The sequence below is a fragment of the Pseudonaja textilis genome, chromosome 7 (genome assembly GCF_049901715.1).
Source record: "Pseudonaja textilis isolate UNSWEBS1 chromosome 7, rPseTex1.2, whole genome shotgun sequence".
Classification (NCBI taxonomy): Eukaryota; Metazoa; Chordata; class Lepidosauria; order Squamata; family Elapidae; genus Pseudonaja; species Pseudonaja textilis.
In genome coordinates, this window is record NC_141996.1 from 38747123 (window position 1) to 38761274 (window position 14152).

Consider the following 14152-nt stretch of genomic DNA (forward strand, 5'->3'; position numbering starts at 1 on the left):
ACAAAAGAAGCACATTCTACAGGTTTTTTTTTCAGATAATTGGCAGCTCTCCCTTCAAATACTTTATTCCCTTGATATCAACAGAGAATTTCTGATCCCTTACCAATTGAAATGAATATAAATCAATATAAATTTGCATTGCAACTAGATTCTGCTTCATCTGGGTAGGAACATTACCTTCATGAAAATACCAATCGGATTGCTTCCTTGCTTTTTTGTCATTTAAGGGATTCCTCTTGAGGCCTGGCTGAATTCCTAATTTTAGTCTTAGATATCAGAGAAGAAATGCAAAATGCTGTTTGAATGTTTTCAGTATCAGAAACATTGTGTCAGGGTTCAGATGCCCTAATAAGCCATTGTATAAGAAAAATCCAGTTTTTTATTAGGAACGCCATGTCAGCATGATCTAGGTGACTTCACCCAGTTCATACCTTGCCTCTGACCCTGTTGCCCACTCCCATGAAGGTGTGTCACCAGTCACATTCCCCAATGAAGCAATTTTGCAGGTCATAGAAGTTACTCCCTCCAGCCCTTGTGGGTCTCCATGGAGATGGCTTTGATTTCTGCTGGCTAGGATGTGTTTTGTTTTGACTGAGGTGTAATTCCTCGGCGCACTGGGAGGCATGATTTCTCATCTCCCTGCCTATGGCAACTCAGAAGCAGGTTAGGAAAGCTTCACAAGTTGACACAAAGTTGATGCAGAATACCATCACCACCACTACCACCAGGAATGCCTTTGCCACAAATTCTATGTCTTTTTTTGACAGTGTTTACAAATAGTTTTCTGCAAACACCATGTTGATTTCTTTAATTGCAGTCCTAATCTCAAAAATTGTAGGGAAATTCTTATTTTAGACACTGAACACAACTGTGCCCTTGTGATATTATTATTAAGATTAAATTTCACAGAATGCTTTGAGTAAAAAAAGCTTAGTGGCATGGTCTACACTGAAACTTCCACTGGGTTGCCTTATGTAGCTAGGAATAAGTCTAAGCTATGTCTGTATCTGTTTCTGTGTCTGTGTCTCCATCTATCTCTATCTCTCTTTTGAATAGAAGATAAAAATGAACCAGACTTAATATAGACTAAAGAGAAAAAAGGAAGAAGAAAAAAGAAAAAGACAGAAAGTGCAAAAAATAATGATACTAAAAGAAATAAAAAGAAGTAATTTCTGGTTTTCTTTGCAGCAAATATAAATGTAAAAATTATCTTTTACTTCATGGTTACAAAAAGAAACCTGATCTTTTTTTCTAATCTTCAAAGCCATAAATCATAGAATTATTTTTTCTGTTTCATGCAAAGTCTATAAAAGGTTTCCAGTCAGAAATAAACATAGAAGTTGTCTTTTCTCTAATCAAGGAAGTCAGTTTGGCCATCTCTGAAGTTCCAGCATCTTCACCAACCATGCCTCCATTGTGGGTAATGCTGAATCTTTCTACTTTTGAGCATATAATCTCGCTCCTGTTATGATAGACTAAGTCTAAACCCGAGTCTCACTGAATCAAGTAACAAGCCTTTAGTTTTTAGCAGAACATATAGGGAAGTATAATAAAGAAAATGCCAAGGATTTTAATACTGAAGAAACACTAGTTTCTATTTTCTATTTTGAAAATAGAAAGGGGCAAATTGTTTTGCTTTCTAATCAGCATTAATCTCCAGTTCAAATGTATTGCACCCTCTTCTCTGAATTCATTAATTTCATATGTTATATTAACATTTAAAAGAATTCAAGTAATGTTTTAGTTGTTCTAAAATGGCCATCAATATTATAATGGTATGATTACTTGCACTACTAGATCAAAGATTCATTGTATATACATATTTTTTAAAAATCTTGAACGGGAAAAATTGTATGTCTGTAAGCTTGCCATTCATTCCATATTTCAAATAACTAATTCTTATTTAGATTCTAAATTTAATGTGGGATTTTTTTTTTGCTAGTTATTATGGAAACACAGTTTGGTTCCCTTTTTGGGCTTTAGAGGTCCACACCAGAAGTGCAAAAAACCATGGCAACATACCATCTGTTTTCACATCATGAGTTAACATTTTTATTTCTCCTTTTTAAATTATGATAGAATTATGATGGGATAGAATTAAGTGTAAACTTTTGATGATGAGCACTATTTAAATCATGATTATAATGGTACCATTAATTCACATTAATCTTAAAATGACTTAGTTATGACTGCGATGTCTGAATGGAGTCCATTGAATAAGTTGTTTCTATATAAAAACATAAGATACATTTCATAAGTTATAGATTATTCTTCTAAGTTAATGATATGTTTAACATGTTATTTTATTAACAATTTAGAGTTCTTCACTTGGTAAATCCCCATGCTGCTGTAGGAGAACCCTTCTCCTCTCTTATATGTATATTATGCAACTGAAAATGGGAATATTGTCATTGATGGGGACTGAATCTTAAAATTCAGATACAATAGGGTCATCAGTTATTTGTTGCTAGGATTGAACAGTGAGAAATGCCTAGGAATTGAACTTCCTGTTTGCAAGCCTAGAAGTATCTGGTTGACCAATGTGGGGAAATGATGTTGGATTGGACAAGATCTAATTATGACTGGGGAACTTTTACATTCTTTTCTTTCCATTTTCTATAATAGACAATGAGCTTCTGTTTTGTACAAATTAACCCACAAAACAAACAATGTATTACTTGCTTATCACAGTGCAGATCTTGTTATCTTCCATTTGTAAGTTTTCCAAGTTTGCCCATCTTTTTTTTCATTTTATCACACTACTTAAGGTAGAAAAGAGTAAAAGATCACAATGACTTTTCATGTGATTTTAAAAACTTTTTCCCTCTCTCTCCTGAGGTCTCTCAATTACAACTGATTTCTATACAATTAATATATAAGGCTATTGATTTACTGATTCATTTCTAATCCAAATATTGCAGTTCTGTTATCAGCAAAATTAAATATGTGAGGTTGAATATATGAAACCACACCTAACCGTGAGACTAGAAATGAGCCACTTTTTGTTCCTGAAAAAGGAAGATAATCTTTAAGGTTTATAAACTGAAAATATATCAGGATCCAATCTGGGCTGGTCACCGGGACCAGAGGTTTTGTCTTCTGAGATTTCCAACATGTGCTGGAGCCCAGCCCACACTGAAAATATATGGTAGCATTGTCTGCTCAACCTCTGTGATATCAGTTTTCCAAATAACCCTTAAAAAATATCTGTAATTTATTTATTGTTGTTTGTTAGGTATGCTAATCCAAAATACAACCCACTTGCTGATGAAGGATAGCCTGGTACTGCTTAGTGAAAAGACATTAATTTCCTTATCTTGAAGCAAAACTCCCATCCCAGTTTGTTCCAAAGTTTTGGCTAAGTGAAGCTTTCATATTGCTCATATTTATAATTTAGGGTTGCTTGCACTATTTGAGTTAAAACTAGAAAAATTTTGTACCACATCTGTGATTTAGTGCTTTAACTTTTGTTAGATAGTATTTATAAGCAAAACCCCAAATTAAAGGATTTATTTAATTTTAATATGAACAATTCTTTCTAAAAGCTTAGACAGGAATGATGCTAGAAAATTAAATTCATTTTGGTTTGTACAAATTTAAAAAGTACACAAGCATTGTTAGTGCCCTGGTAACACTTGTTCTAGTTCTTCCAGATGTCCATGCAGGCAGGATATCACTGAGTTTATATCTTAGATCTTACTGTATAAAATTAACAAATCTTAATTCAATTCAGCATTAATTTAGAGTCATTTTCTGAATGTGTGATATTCAAGGATTAGGATAGTCAAGCTTATTTGAAATGTTAGTGGCTCTTGAGACCTCAGAGATTGAATATCCTTATTTTATGTTGGTGTTTGGGATCATTTTTATTTTTCCTGAAGTAATGGTACTTTAAAAATGATATTTTATTATTAAAAGCAATATTTCATAAGTATTTTTCCAATGTTTTGTGACAGAACAAAAGCTACAAGGAAAAAAAAAAGGAAAAATGAGAAATCCCATTTCCTTCAGATATGTGGGACTTGTTGCACCGACACAGCCTGTTGGAGCAGGATGCCTTGCAGGGTCCCAAAGACTCATTTCTAGTGGAGTTTGGGGGAGAGAAAGAAAGACTTTTGCTGCTTTCCTTGCATGCAGCCAAAAGCAGAAGAAAACAGAAGTGGAAAGAAGCAGCTCAAGGCGAGTGGAGCAAGTTCCCCCTTCCTTCCCCATTCACCTCACTACCTTGTGTTGTTTGCAAGGCAAGCGATGCAAGCCTTGTGTTCCCGTGGGCCATGTGGACAGCTCAGCCTTGTGTTCCCATGCAGCCTGGATTAATTGCTTTGGGGGTGCTTTGGGGGTGGCATTTCTCTGCGGACTACCAAAATTTTCTCGGGGACCACTAGTGGTCCCTTGCCCACTGGTTGGCAACCACTGGCCTAGGGGAGATCCAGTTGGGGCCTCCTTTCATGTTCCTGTTAAACTGCCCACCAAAGCAGTACCCATTTATCTGGTCATGGTCATCTCTTTTTGAACTGCTGGGTTGGCAGCAGCTGCAGCATGTGACAAGAGTCCACCCCCACCCTGCAGCAGTAACAGGGTCTCAAATGCAAGACCCTGCATTGCAAATCATTAGCCCAGCATTTTAACCTCATGAGCCACTTTGCTCTGAGATATTCTTGAATAAGAGCTTTGTTTTGTGATCAATAGGAAGTGGAGATCTGAAGAATCACAGGTATGCCAAACTGTACTATAAAAGTTTAGATAATGTATTTACAATGTTAAAAGATTTTGAACATGCTTAAGATGCTTAATATCGTTCTATGCTATTATGTGGTAAAATAAATTAATGTGCTCTCTCTCTGTTTTAAAATATAATATATAACTGTATTCATCATATATTAAAAGAGAGGGAGAGCTATGCAAGAGGTACCATGCAAGAGCCACAGAACATATTCAGACTCAGGAACTACATAGGACCGTTTATTTTATGGCAAATTCCCATAGATACTAAAGAGACATTCCTCTAAAATATATAATAGTATCATGAGGTTGTGTTTCATTACCATTTGGATTTCTATTCCCTCAGTAATGGTAAGAGTGGAGCTTGTTAAATTAGTTTAATGAATAGACTTCTGAGATTCATCTGAAGAGCCTAGAGAAATACAATTACATGTTACAGATAATGCAACTAATTATCTTACATAAAGTGGAAAATCAGCAAAGATTCCTTATCAGATTTTTCTGTTAATGGTAAATGACTGCTCCTTGTTCCCAGTTGGAGATGATATAAACAAAGTGTCCAAAGTCTGTGTAAAGACGAATAGATCAGCTGATTCAATCAAGGTCACTTTTATTATATTATATGCATTCAATGCAAAACGTACTATACTCTAGATATTTTTTCATTCCTTAAAACTGAACAAGGCCCCTGTCCAAACTGGGCTACAGCACATAATTTTTTTAACATTTATTCCCCCCACGTCTACCTCACTGCTTCTTTCTTGGAAAAAAAGCAAAAAAAAATGTGATTCTTTAAAAAATACTATTTAATTTGAAGGTGTTGATAATCATTTATGGACACAGCAATGAAAATAGTTACTGGTAATCCTTGTCCTAGGAATACAACTGAGTCCAAAGCTTCTGTTATTAAGCGCGACAATTGTTAAGTGAGCTTTGCCTCATTTTATGAACTTTTTTACCAGAGTTGTTAGGTGAATCACTGCAGTTGATAAGTTAATAACCTGGTTGTTAAGTGAATCTGATTTTTCCACTGACTTTGCTTGTCAGAAGGTCACAAAAAGTGACCAGCAATGATCATAAATATGAACCTTTTGCCAAGCATCTGAATTTTGATCACATGATCATTGGAATTCTGCAACGGTTGTAAATGTGAAAAATGGTCATGTCATTTTTTTAAGTGCCATTGTAACTAAATGAACTGTTGTAACTTGAGGAATACCTGTACCAGGCAGCAGACTCATCAGCTGTATGGACGCAAGAACAAGGTAATGACTGTATCAATGATACAACACATCATTTAGCCTTCCTTAACCTTCCGCAGACAGATATATTTAAAGCATTTGTAAAAATATGCAGGCTCCCAGAATGGTTTATAAAATATGAAAAGCAGGTAGTCCCTATATTTAGGATTTCAGTCTAAAAAGCTCAGTATAGAAACAAAAAAGATGAAAAAAGAAAATAAGACATTACAGATTCTCAAGTTTATAGTTTCATCATTTCTATAATGGCCAATGAAGATGGAAATAGATTGCTTAGGGAGGCTGCAGTCATTGCTCTCTGGCCATTATTTTAGGCACCATGCTTTTTCTCACTGGACATAAAGCTTTTTATGAACAGAAAGAAGTCAAGACCAGTTGTCATAGCAATAATGAAGAAGAGAGAATTCTTGAACTCATTGACAGTTGTGGGAATTGTAAGTCAACATGTTGGATGGTGCCAAGTTGGGATAGGCTGCTGTAATTTGACCCTCAAGTGGAGCATACATTTAATAGATACAGAGCTGTTCTCATGTCTGTGGAGAGCTGTGTTAGTTCATTTTATTAGCTCCTTTTCTGGCTAGCAAAAGTTATTAAAAGGCATGGTGAGATGCAGTTCACAAAAGTTTATGTTATTTAATAGCATGATTAGTCAGGAGAGGTGTTTCTTGACTTCTTCTGAGACTTAATCTCAGGATTTTTATGCTGCTGCTTATTTTTCTAGAAGATCTGATTTACCTGTCCCCATGTTGAAGTACATAGGGACAGTTTGGGAATTTTTAATGAGTGATCCTTCTTTATTCTTAATCTGTATTTTTTTCTAAAGAAGTAGCCTTATCTTAATAAGTAGTGCACCCCTGAGAATAGTCACTACTCAGAGAAGGATAATCATGTAAAGACAAAGGTTAACATCCAGATTAGAAGAAATGAATTCAATTGCTGCTGTTGTTGGAGCATGAGTAAAGCTTCAGGCAGAGTTGATTACATATCCTGGTGGTGATTCTGGCAGCTGAATGTCAGCTTTGTTTCTTGCTTATACCTGTTAAACCTGATCTGGTGCATTTATTTTTTAAAAATAGTTTTTCCATGATGCCCTAATCCTAAAACATGGCATCAGGGATTTGGTTTTTGAAAAATGCTGGATGATGGGTAGAACAGCAGTAATAAAGATGAATGTCCTTCCAAAACTACTCTTCCTCTATCAAAACATACTGGTGAAATTAGATAAGTTCCTTGGTGAATTGAATAAAATAACTCTAAATTTTATTTTGCAAAGAAAAAATCCCAGGATTAAATTAAAATTATTGCAAGATGCAGAGAAAGAGGGGGGACTCCCAGATTGGGAAATATACTATCAGGCAGCATCTTTAACTTGGGTAAAAGATAGGATAACATTAGAAAATAGAAGACTGTTAGCATTGAAAGGACATAATCTACAACTCGGCTGGCATGCCTTTTTATGGTATGGCAGACATGATACCCACAGGTATTTCCAATGACACCAGATTAGACAGGCATTACTTTTGGTATGAAATAAAATAAAAAAGCAAATATACATAGAAACCCCAGTTTGGTGATCTATACTGGAAACCTTAGTTCATTGGAATTTCTTTAGCCAAGGGAAAGTCATTACATATAAAGAGATCACAAATGAGACAGGAGGATTAAAATCAAGGCAGGAATTGAAAGACCAATGGGTAGAATTGGAATGATGGGCTTATTTACAAGTCCAGTCAAGGTATGGCCAACACAAGAAAAAATGGGGGATTAGTGGCAGTCCACAATATTGGACAAAATATTACTCAGTTCAGAGGATAAATTGATAAGGAAAATTTATAGATATTTATTAGATTTTAACCTGGTGGAAGAACAGGTAAAAGAAATGATGTTGGTATGGGCAAAGTTTTTTGGCTATGGTATTAATTTGGATAATTGGGAAACTTTATGGGAAAGAAATAACAAAATAACACTAGCCACATCATATAAGAAAAACCTATATAAAATGTTTTATAGGTGGCATCTTCCACCAGCAAAATTGTCTAAAATGTACCCAAACATATATTCTAATTGCTGGAAATGTACTAAAGAAAATGGATCATATTATTATGTATAGTGGAAATGTAGCAAAACTGAGGAGTTCTGGCAGAAAATCCAGAAATGGCTTGAGGAGATGCTAGGTCATAAAACAGAATTCAAACCTGAATTTTTCCTACTTGGAATTATAACAGAAAAATACAATATAGAGGAGATATATCTAATAATACATGTGATTATAGCAGCAAGGTTAGCCTTTGCCCAAATGTGGAAAAACAAAGAAATTCCTGATGAAAATGATGTAATCTGAGATGGACAAATTAATCTGGGAAATTTAAAACAAATACAAGATAGAATACTATAAAATATGGGATAAATTCTATCAATGGTGGGAAAAAAGGAAGGATCTAAAATCAAAAGAGGGATTCCAGAATGAATGACTAAAACTGGGAAATACCATAGAAATGTATAGCTATATAAATGTATAAATGTACCATATTTAAAGTATGTATCCTATACCATAATATGTATGACAGCCAGGATTATCGGGATGGTTACACCACGTCCAATGTTTTTAATAATTTACTCAATAAAGTTTTTTTAAAAAAAAGAACACTGGGAGAACAGATAATTAAAAGGCTGTAATCAAGATATTCAAATTAGTTATTGAGACTAAATGCAGTTTCACCATTTCTAGTTGACCCATCAAGTGGTAAAGGCTGCTTCTTCTTTTTTTTTAAGAACAAGTTTTATTGATTTTTGACGACAAACAAAACATAAAACATAAAGTATAAAACCTCCTTTCTAAGAATTACTTATAAATTTTAACAAAGCAAATAAAGCATTATTTTTTAAGACATAGTCTTAAATGGAATATGAAAAATTAAAAAAAAGACAGCAAAATGGCAAGAATTCCTTGGGAGCTGCCTTCCACTTTTTAGAAATGGCGGTTTCTACGTACCAGCAAATACTTGAGGAAGAAGGAGAAGAAGAAGGAGAAGAAGAAGAAAAGGAAGAAGCCATCTTTAATGGAGTAAAAAGTTCGATTAAGAAAGAAAATGGGAAGAGAGGAAGGAAAAATTAGAATTTAAGATTTAATAAAACAACCAAGAAAAAGAAAAATAGGGTGAAAAAAAGGTACAATGTTAGAAAGCAATTGAAAAGAGAATTACAACAGAGAGGGGAAGTTAAAAAGGGGGAGGTTAGGAGGGGAGGGGGCAAAAAGACCAGACTGGAGAAGAAAGGGAGGGAAAAAGGGAAAAAAAGCCACGGGCTAGGACAAGATGCCAAAAAGCAAATTTTTTTTAGAGATAAAGGATAATTGATAGTGTATAATTAAAGAAAGATTCTGCAAGAGTACATAAGATAGTATTGTAGTATTTGCATTTGAAATAGTCTATTGGAATATTTAATAAAATATTAATGTTTAATAATGATAGATTTCAATATTTCATAAAATATTAAGGAGAATGTGTAAAATGATTAATGTTTAGTTATAGTTTAATTCGTTATTGTCTTAATGTTATTATAAACTTAGTATTTTATTTTCTTATTCTAAAATAATGTACTAATTAGAATTAGAATTAGAATGGAAATTATATACTTAACTATACTATAAGTTTATTATTCTTTTATTTTAAGATGTAATATGTAGAATGTACTACGCAGAATCAGGATGGAAATTATGTATTATTTTAAGTTTTACTTTAGGGGAAGGCGTCACACTTTAAAAGTGATTTTCAGGGGAAATTCTTTTTTTTTTTTTTTTTAAATAAACTTTATTAATTTTACTTTTTTTAAAAAAAGACAACAACACAGCTATAAATTATATACAACAAAGAGACGCACCAGTCTTGGCGTAAGCCAAGAGGGAAAGAAAGGAAAGTTTGAGAGAGGAAAGAGGAAAGGGAAGAGAAGGGGGAAAAGTGGGAAAACAAAGGTAGGAAAGACAATTATAATAAAACCATATTTTGTGACTGTCAGTAAGGTCTTTTCTTCTTCAAAGCTATAACGGCCTTAGTCTTCTTAGCGGTGAACTATCTTTGATTAAGCCAAATATACAAAGGATTCCAATTGCTAGAATAAATTGAAGATTCTTTATTTTTAATGCTTGGGTTAGATTGTCCATTTCTGCACATTGTAAAATTTTCTGAATGACCATAAGTTCAGTGGGGATAGAAGATAGTTTCCAGCACTGGGCAAATGCCAGTCTGGCCGCGGTTAAGATATGGATTGTAATATACTTTGATTTTTTGGATATTCGTTTATCAAAAATTCCTAAAAGGAAGGACTCCGGTTTGTACTCAATCTGTTCCATGGTTATTTCCTCTAGCCAGTGCCTAATTTTTTGCCAATACTTCTGGGTTTCCTTGCATGACCCACCACATGTGGAAGAAGGTACCTTCTATGTTTTGACATTTCCAACACTTGGGGCTCGTGTTGGGGTGCATCTTGGCCAATCTCGAAGGAGGCAGGTGCCATCTATAAAACATTTTATATAAGTTTTCTTTATAAGCTGCTGATTTCGTGATCTTAATGTTCCTGTTCCAGACCTTTTCCCATTCTGCTAGGGTAATGCTCCGACCCACATTTCTGCTCCACGCAATCATATTTCCCTTGACAATTTCTTGTTCCAGTTCTGTTTCTAATAAATATTTGTAAAATTTAGATATATTTTTTTTACTTGGTCCTAATAGAATTTTGTCTAGAGTCTGTAATTTATTGTAGATTCCAAATTCTTTAATGTCTTGTTTGTATTTACTATGAATTTGAAGGTACACCCACTGATCAATTATAAATCCTCGTTCTTGTAATTCTTGTCGTGTTTTTAACTTTCCTTGTAGGTCTAATAAATTTTCATACTTAATCATTTTGGTTATATCCAAATTATTAGGGTGTACTATCGCTTCCATTGGAGACAGCCAAATCGGTATTTTTAGATAAAGTTTTTTACGTACTTTTTTCCAATTAGTTAATAAAGCGTCCCTAATAAGATGCCTATGGAAATATTCTCCTCAGGGGAAATTCTTTGCTAAAGAGAATAGATAAATAGATGATTGGAAAAGAACGGACAAAAGATACAAGCATAATGATTTTGAAATAAGATGAAATAAATAAAACATAATTAAGAGAGTGAAAAGAAGGGAGAAGTTATATAGAAAATATAAAATGGTTAATAAGATATGAATGGTATATAAGGTGAGCATCAATTTGATTTAGGTCTGTTAGAAAAGATGTAACCCGGGGCTAAGCCACTTTTCAAAAGAAGTCTTATGTTTTATGTTCTGTGTTTTGGTTAGTTATGTTTGATTGTGAATTAATAAAACCTTGGAGGAATAAAACTAAAGGGAGAGAAATTTGGAAAAGACATGTATAAATGACAATTAAGGAGGTTTTTTTTTATGTCTTGTTTTATGTTATGTATTTTGTGTGCTTATGATTGATTGAGAATTAATAAAACCTTGATAGAAAGAAATATAATTGAATAAAAGTGAAGGGAGAAATAATGAGAAATTTGGAAAAGATATATATGTGTAAAAGGCTGCTTCTTAAGTGCAGAAATAGATGGCACCCCCTTTTTCAAATCTTAGTCCATTGCAAATGCTTATCACATCCAAAACCACATATTACAATACTTTAATTCAGGGGTGGGCAATTAATTTCTGTCGGGGGCCACATGGAAAATCAGATCTGCGTTTGAGGGCCGAACCAATTTTACAAAAAGCCATTATAAAGGGCCCATTATAAAATGCAGCAAATATATATATAAGAATAATATATATATATATAATATATAATATATAATATATAATATATATATATAATATATAATATATAATATATAATATATAATATATAATATTCTTATACATAATTTGCTGCATTTTATAATGGGCCCTTTATAATATAGATATATATATATTATATATATATTATATATTATATAAAGAGAAAAAATAACACCGCGGCTGCTCCTGCTACTACTTTCCACGCTTTCCAAACACGAGTCCCAGGAGACAACAAACAGCAAACCGCACTCAGGGGCATCCAAGCCCACCTAAAGCTAGGCTGCTGCTGGTGGAGCCTTGCCTGCACGGTGGAGGAGAAATCCGGAGCGCCGCCGGGTCGCCTCCTCCAAGCAGCCTGCCCACCTGCTGGGCTTCCCCTCCGCCGTGCGGCTCGGGGCTAGGCGCGAGCACCTGCGAGTTGAAAGGAAGCCGAAAGTTGCCGGGAAGTTGCTCGGGTTTCCAGGGCTTCCAGGCTTAAACTTTGCACAGGCAAAGTTTGCAGGAGGGAGCGTCTTCCTGCCGAGGAGCGGGAAGGGTTCTGCCCGGAGGGTGGGCGGGCTGCTTGGAGGAGGCAACCCGACGGCGCTCTGGGTTTCCCCTCTGCCGTGCGGCTCGGGGCCAGGCGTGAGTGCCCTCAAGGAAAAAGGACGCTGCAAGTTGCTGGGAAGTTGGTCTGGTGCTGGGAGCCGCCGTCGTGGTGAGCGGCTCGTCGGGCACATACGTGAGGAGGAGGGCTTTTAAAGTGCCGCCCGAGCAGGACCGCCGAGCTGGGAAACGGGGCACCAAGGCAGGGCAAGGCTCCAACAGCAGCGGCCTAGCTTTAGGTGGCTCCAAGCAGCCTGCTCCAAGCAGCCCACCCCCCCACCGGGCGGAACCCTTCCCGCTCCTTGGCGGGAAGACGCTCCCGCCTGCAAACTTTGCCTTTGCAAAGTTTAAGCCTGGAAGCCCCGGGAAAAAAAAGGGGGATCGGCGGGGACTCACCTTCGGAGAGGTCGCACTCGAAGGTGATTTCGAACTCCCAGCCGAGGCCTTTGCAAAGTTCTTCTTTTCTTTCCTACCCCAAGAGTGCTCCACACTGTTTTGCAGCTTTGGGGGCCATGCGGCACAGGGCAATACGCCACGCCCAGTTATTTTTTTTCAGGGGCGGGCCGGATTGGACAGACCAACGGGCCGGATGCGGCCCACGGGCCGTAGTTTGCCCACCCCTGCTTTAATTGAACAAGTGCAAAGTTCCATACTCCTTCTGGGTTATAAAGAAAGAACAATCATTCCACTTCCCATTTTATGTTATCCTTTGAAATGAAAAACATTGATTTAAATTTTGAAAGAATTTGACAATATTATGTTTTATCATACCTTATTAGAAATTATCAGAACAAATGGTCAGAGCTGGCATTTTGGCATAAGATTTGACACTCTTAGTTGGCAACTAAATTTATCAATAAAAAGTTTGAGATTAAAAACAATGGCCACTATAAATGTAATATATATATATAGTTCTGCCTTACCTACCTCTTTTGTGAATCTGTTTAGGACTTGCATATTGAAAACAACTATTGCCTTTTTGCTAAAATAATTTATACGTGTGCAATATTCTTAATGAATTTGAGTCAGCTAAGCTTAAGTTACTTTCCACATTAAAACACTTCATCATTAGTGAAACGTATTTTAATTCAACATCAGAACTTCTTTCAAACTATGGCCCTTCTATTAATGACACTGTTAAAAAAATACAGCTAATTTTAGAACAGTGCCACTACAAGGTCAAAAAGCAGAAGAAATTAAAGCCCTAAATTATAGCCAGCTTTAACCAATGCAAATCAGCCACTGCTTAATTAGACATAAAGAGATAAATGCATGAATTAGCACTGTCAAGCAACTTATTAAGCTGTCAACATTTGCTAATCATAGATCCTATTTTAATCTAGTCATTTACTTCTGGACATTTTATCTGTAGTCATCCAGATTTGGGAGCAAATAGTTTAGGCAAAATTAACATAAATGTTGTATCCATAGCAATAATTGTTATGTCTCATTAAAGAATTAAAGAAGTTTAGGATCTTATTCCTAATTTCTGGTTCAGGTTTATATATAATACTTAACTGTAATGTAGTTTCTTATTTTTGTGAATACACCTATTGTGATTTGTAAATTATGGTTTATGGATTAGTATGCTGTATGAACTCAGCTATTTATAACACATTCAATAAATCATGGATAAGCAAGCTGTTACTGGCATATATGTGAATCAAGTTTCAATAATAATAAAATGTTTGCTGGTATGCAGGTAGCCACAAGTTATATCTAAAATGTCAGTATCAATAACTGTGGTAAATTGTGATGTATCATTGT